The 5,539-nt window shown below is 40.1% G+C and overlaps 1 long non-coding RNA gene across 1 annotated transcript; it reads left to right on the top strand.

Moving 5' to 3' along the window:
- Window positions 1–250: 250 nt before the first annotated feature.
- Window positions 251–4,936, top strand: LOC146444836 (uncharacterized). The gene is made up of 3 exons (XR_014850813.1): window positions 251–1,204; window positions 1,942–2,206; window positions 4,482–4,936. It is a non-coding gene; the product is annotated as an uncharacterized LOC146444836 (long non-coding RNA).
- The last annotated feature ends 603 nt before the right edge of the window (window positions 4,937–5,539 follow it).

The raw sequence follows: 5,539 nt of genomic DNA, 5'->3' as shown, positions 1-5,539 counted from the left end.
TGGGATGATGTAATTCCATGAGTCACTCCTGGAGACCTTGACGGCTCATTAGCAGAGATAGCCTCAAGATGAGGGCTGAGTCACGCTACAGATGAAAAACACTGCCCCACCTGTTCTAAACAGCTTATGGAGATGCTAATGGAATACATAGTTTTTGGAAGGTTACACCTTCCATGTAACCTAAGACAGACATATTTGGCCTAAAATTTGAGTTCCACATCATATTTGCAAGTAAGGGTCTAAAGCATTTTATGCCACTTATTAACAATTTAGGAGGGAGACACGGAGATAAGAGTAACTTGTAAAAGTCAAATTTTTCTCTCTCTCCTTAAAACAGATATAAGAACAGTAAAGCAAAGAAAGCTATGTAGAAATTAGAGCCTTTCACACCACGTTCCCACTCCCCTTGCTAATGCAGACATAGGGTGTCAAGTACTGACCTGGGCTTAGTGGTCAGCAACACAAAACCTCACACAAAACCCCACACCAACCTTCCAATGAATGATTAAAAATGACCAGGCTGTTGGATAGTAACACTATTTTTTAGCAACATATGAGGAAAAACATTGCTAAAGTATAATAAAAATTCTATCCAAAGATGAATTTGCAATGGAAAAGAAAAATCTGAGCAAGGTGGGATTTCTAGATCTGTTGGTCCTAAAAAAAAAAAAAAAAAAAAAAAAGACACTTTGTGATATTTCATGGATATTAGCAATAATACCTGTTCAACAACTGTATCATCACCGCACATAATGGAAGGAATGCAATGGATGCAGCTTAGGTTACAAGTATAGCTATTATAATACATTAATGTGCTCTGCAGTGACAAAGGAATTTAGAAAGACAAAGTGAGTGGCTGTTGCTCGTTGACGATATATTATTCATTCCCTTTCAATAATGGACATAGTGTAGAAACATCCCAGCAGAATGATGAGGCTGCATGTAGAAGACAATTGCAATTACTTCACAAAGGTGAAAAGAAACAGATGCTTTAACAACCCTGGGGAACACATCTGATGGAGGCAGCTGCAGCATTGTCGTATTCATGTCTATTAATGTCTATCACTTAGACAATCCTCTGTATGTTAAGAAGTCATGAGAAAATAAGCTGTCATCCTCAATGTTGTGACCCTACCAGCATTATCAGAGCAAACCTGTCTCAGTTGCTGAGTCCCATCAGCTAGACAATGAAACTGAAATCAAGGTAATAATTATTCCCTAAAGTGATTTTTTTCCTGAATATCTACCAATCCTTCAGCCAGGAAAAACTGACAGTTTTTATTTTCTGATTGTTCTTGGAATTTCTCATTTTTCAAAATACTATCTATTGAATTTTTTCCCTGCTGATGAAAATATGCATAATGTTGCGTGTGATCAAATTTGCTCCAATTTGCATGGGAGCAATAAAAACTCAGAGCTTTCAGCCATGACTGCACTGTACATTTCTGCGCAATAAATCTTCCTCCCTCCCACATGTTTTTCATGCTGATGAACCTTCCTGAATGCTATTCAGTGTCACACAGCCTGTAAAATGGCTTTTAGGGAGTCCTGGTTATCATTCCAGCCATGCCCTATGTGTGACTTGGATGGTAGTATCTGCAATATTTGATTTTGCAGCTATCATGATATCCTATCTTGCCTATTCCCTTGAGGCTGTTGTTATTGTCTGGAGTCGTCTGCAGGCAGCCTGATATTGCTTGCAAGTAGACAGCTCTGGGAATTTTTTTGCCTTTCATGCTTTGAAGCTTTGCTTGAGAAAGCTCTGCTTTCATCCATTTTCCCCCTTTAAAGCAATTGTCAGCTATCACTTGCAGTTTTTTGGTTTGTGCAAAGGAATGCTCCAGCCTTATCTTCTCTTGGCTGGACTGCAATTGTAGCAAGCTGGAAGAGCTATATTCCTATTAAAATCTCATTGTATCCTCTTCCTCCTGGCTTTCTCAGCCACCAAGGCAGTGGTACTGTGCAGGATTCCTTACTGAACTCTGCCTGTCTTTCTGCCCTGACCTTGAGCACTTCTCTAGTGGAAAATGCCATGAAGTGATGCAAAGCTACTGAGGACCTTAAACAGGGTAAGGTGGCTTGTGACAAAATGTCTGTGTACAGGAAGAAGTGTTTGATCCACCTTTTGATCCACACATCTTTTGTGCCCTCTGTGCATCTTCTGGATCCAGCTGCAGCCTCTGCATTGTAGATTAATGATACAAAGGTGAGGAAACTGCAAACCAGCCTTGCAGGGTCCACAAAACAAGGCACAAACCCAGCATCAGGGATACATGATAATCATGCTATTATCTGCACATAGTCACTGGGTATTTGTTGGCCATCACTGCCTTAACATCTCGCTGTGACTTACAGGAGCCTGTCTTCTTCTGTTGTAGGAACAGGGAATGTATTCACAGATGTCTGAGTCCCACAATACATGCTGCTCATTAATGCCCCTAACTATTTATTTCCCAAAAAATCCCTGCCTACTTTCAGTAGGAAAAGAAATCTAGCTACACATCAGGGCTGGCATTGCTGAATGATCTGAGATCTGCTGTCAGCTTTGCCAAAATTCTGGTGTTTAATAGTGGGGAAAACATGTAGGTTAGTACTTCATATTTTAATTTTAAATTATATTGATATCTACTATTTTCACTTGTGGCTGTCTGAAGACAAATACATCTGAAAATGAGTGGTATGTGTAGATCCCTTTGATTTGATAGTTGGCATCCATCAATCCCATAAATCTAGATGGTCTTACACTTTTCAGTGTAGATATCAGAATTTGCTTCAGATCACATCCTTTCTATTTTGGGATTTTCCCATGGCTAATAGGAATGGGGTGGTATTCTTCTGGTACAAGGAATATGATGCAAGTTCAATGTCACCAAATAGGTTAAGAACATAAAACTGCCACCAAAACTGGTGGAGAATTATTCAAGAGGAGAATTCCTTTAATGACAAGAGTCAATTAATGGAAGATTTTTGGCTGTCAAGTCATAAAGAGCAAATTATAGTCTCATTTCCTCTGTAATTGATAGAGAACGAATTTCCTTGCTTTATGATCTCTGGTTTATGAGTAATTGTTTTATTTCTGCATACTAAGTCAGTTATTATGGGTTTATCATCTTGTATGGTGTGGATTACAGCCACAGTCTGAAAGTTTCCTTTTAAAGGAAACTATAATGTCCTAATCTATTTTTTTGGCATTATATCATTTATGGACAAAATTAACAGGATCAAACTACGGTTGAAGAATCATGGCATTTTTAGCTAAGGAAATGTTCCTGATGAAAACACAGATTTTATTAGTGATACTACAATTAAATAAGCCATTATCAACTTCCTACAGATCTCCTAAGAGCAGCTCTCTTTCATTCTGGAGCCCAAATTACGGAAGCAATCTTCATAAAGGCCACTTCCCCAGCTATAGCGCCTGCTGTGATATGATTCATGCCTTTTGTCTTCTGCTTGGAATTTGGGGATGTTTATGAAGGCCTGTTATAAATACTGCATATAATTCCTCTTTTCACAAGACGCTTTATTCACAAGGAAGAAAAAAAAGAAAGAAAATCGCATCACATATGTACGTCATGTCATTTCCATTCCCATTGCCATCTGGCCCTATTCTTGTTGCCTTCTTCATATACATATTGAAAGGATGTGAGACCAGTGCCAGGCAGACTCTCTGGAGCACACGTTTCAGTACTAGAGATGGGAATTTAGTGTGGCATAGGCACATTTGAGACAATGAGTTTGTGTAAATGTGCATTTGAAGGCTGGAGCTGGAGTAATACGTGCTTGGGAGCAGAAGGAGAAGTAATATTACGTAAGAATCCCACCTTCCAAGCTGTGATTTCCATCCCATCAGTGACCTAACACAAAGTTATGAAAGTGAACAGTTTAAATATCTCAGCTCTTCTTATACTGTTCTGACTTTACTTTTCAATAGGCAAGCAGTGGTATCATAGGTACCTGGAAAGTACCTGGCTGTTGATTTCCCCTAAAACACTGTCTAAAAATACGTCAGATCTTCTTGGCATGGCAGCTTCTTTGAGACAGCAGCTGCCATGTGTCAGTACACTGCTAATTGCAGCAGGATCCTTTCTCAAAGAAAAGAGAGTTTTTCAACGCGGAAAAATGATCTGCAAGATGATCACTGCAGACCCACTGCACTCATCGTGCCTGCTTAAGGTGAAGGGTGATGATGATGGTTGCATTCATATTCAAGCAGTCTATTTATGTGAACCATTATGCTAATAAATGACAAAATTATTTGTTATGAAATTCAGATGGGCTTCCAAATACAAAACAACTGTGGTTGTGTGACAGGGGAAAGGGAGGAATTTGGGAGTCAGGGATTTCTCAGCTGTGCAGAATACTTATCTGAAAAGACAGAGAAATAATTTGTCCATCGATTCAAACAGAGCTGATCCTTTTATAAGGCATACCTAGTTGTAGGTTACACTTCTGTCATCTCTCCTCTCTGTCCACCTTAGAATTGATGTCATCCTGACTTCTAGCAGCTGTGACAGAACCGGACATGCAAAAATAGTTGTCAGCAGACGCATCCAGCTGTTCATGACCTGTGTTTGCTGCCTGAGCTTCTGCCTCCCTTGATGGGTCTGGGGCTCTGTAGCACTGACTTGGAAAGGCAGTTCAGCTGAACCAGGCAGCTGTAGCTCAATAACTCTGAGGAGTGCACAGGAGGGACCAGAACCTGGAAGGAGGTGTTTTGGAGACCCAATAAAGGCCTTGGGATTGCTGAGCAGAGCCAGCTTAGAATCACTGTGGAGTGCTCACTATGTGGATAAGAAGTGTTCACCTGCTCCCAAGGACTGAAGCTTATTTAAGCAAGAAAGTTGAGATGGCATCTCTAGACCCTGCAGGCAAATAAGCCCCAGTAAAAAGTGATGTGGATGGAGCAGAAAAACAAAGCAGTTTGTGGGTTTTGTTTTGTGGTTATTTTATCCTCCAGCTAAATAAAGGATAAAGTGGATTATTACACATCCTATTTCATGGTCTGGCATTTAGTCATTAAACTGATTTATTTTTGGGAAGAGTGATTTTTAGTCAGCTGGGTACAAGTTAACCAAACTGCAATAAACAAAAACTTATGAGTAATTAATATTTAATAAGTCAAAGGCTCAATTCTCATCTCAGTAGCTTTGTTCTCTGCCCTGAAATCCCAAAGAAGGAAACAAAGCTTGATTGTGGTTCCAGAGTTCCTCTATCTGATGTGTCAAACCTGGATACACAGGACAGATACTGCAAGAGAAACAAAGGCTATATAATTCCAGGAAAACAAAATGTGGCAAATGTGTCACAGTGAGCTGCATGACCCTAGCAGCACTTGGGATTATCAACTATAAATGAAAAATAAGTGGAACTATTTGAACTTCATGAAGTGCTTCTGGTGAGTTCACTGCGTTCAGCTTCTTTGGCTGCAGTCTCCCCAGATGAGCACTACCAGATTTTGGGTGCTGTTTGGACAATGGCTGTGTGGCATCTCAGGACAGGCCCTGCTACCATGGGGAGTGAAACCCTGCCTGACAGC

This window comes from Lichenostomus cassidix, chromosome 1 (genome assembly GCF_008360975.1).
Source record: "Lichenostomus cassidix isolate B80296 chromosome 1, HeHo_3.0, whole genome shotgun sequence".
Classification (NCBI taxonomy): Eukaryota; Metazoa; Chordata; class Aves; order Passeriformes; family Meliphagidae; genus Lichenostomus; species Lichenostomus cassidix.
This window is presented reverse-complemented; position numbering and strand designations above follow the sequence as displayed.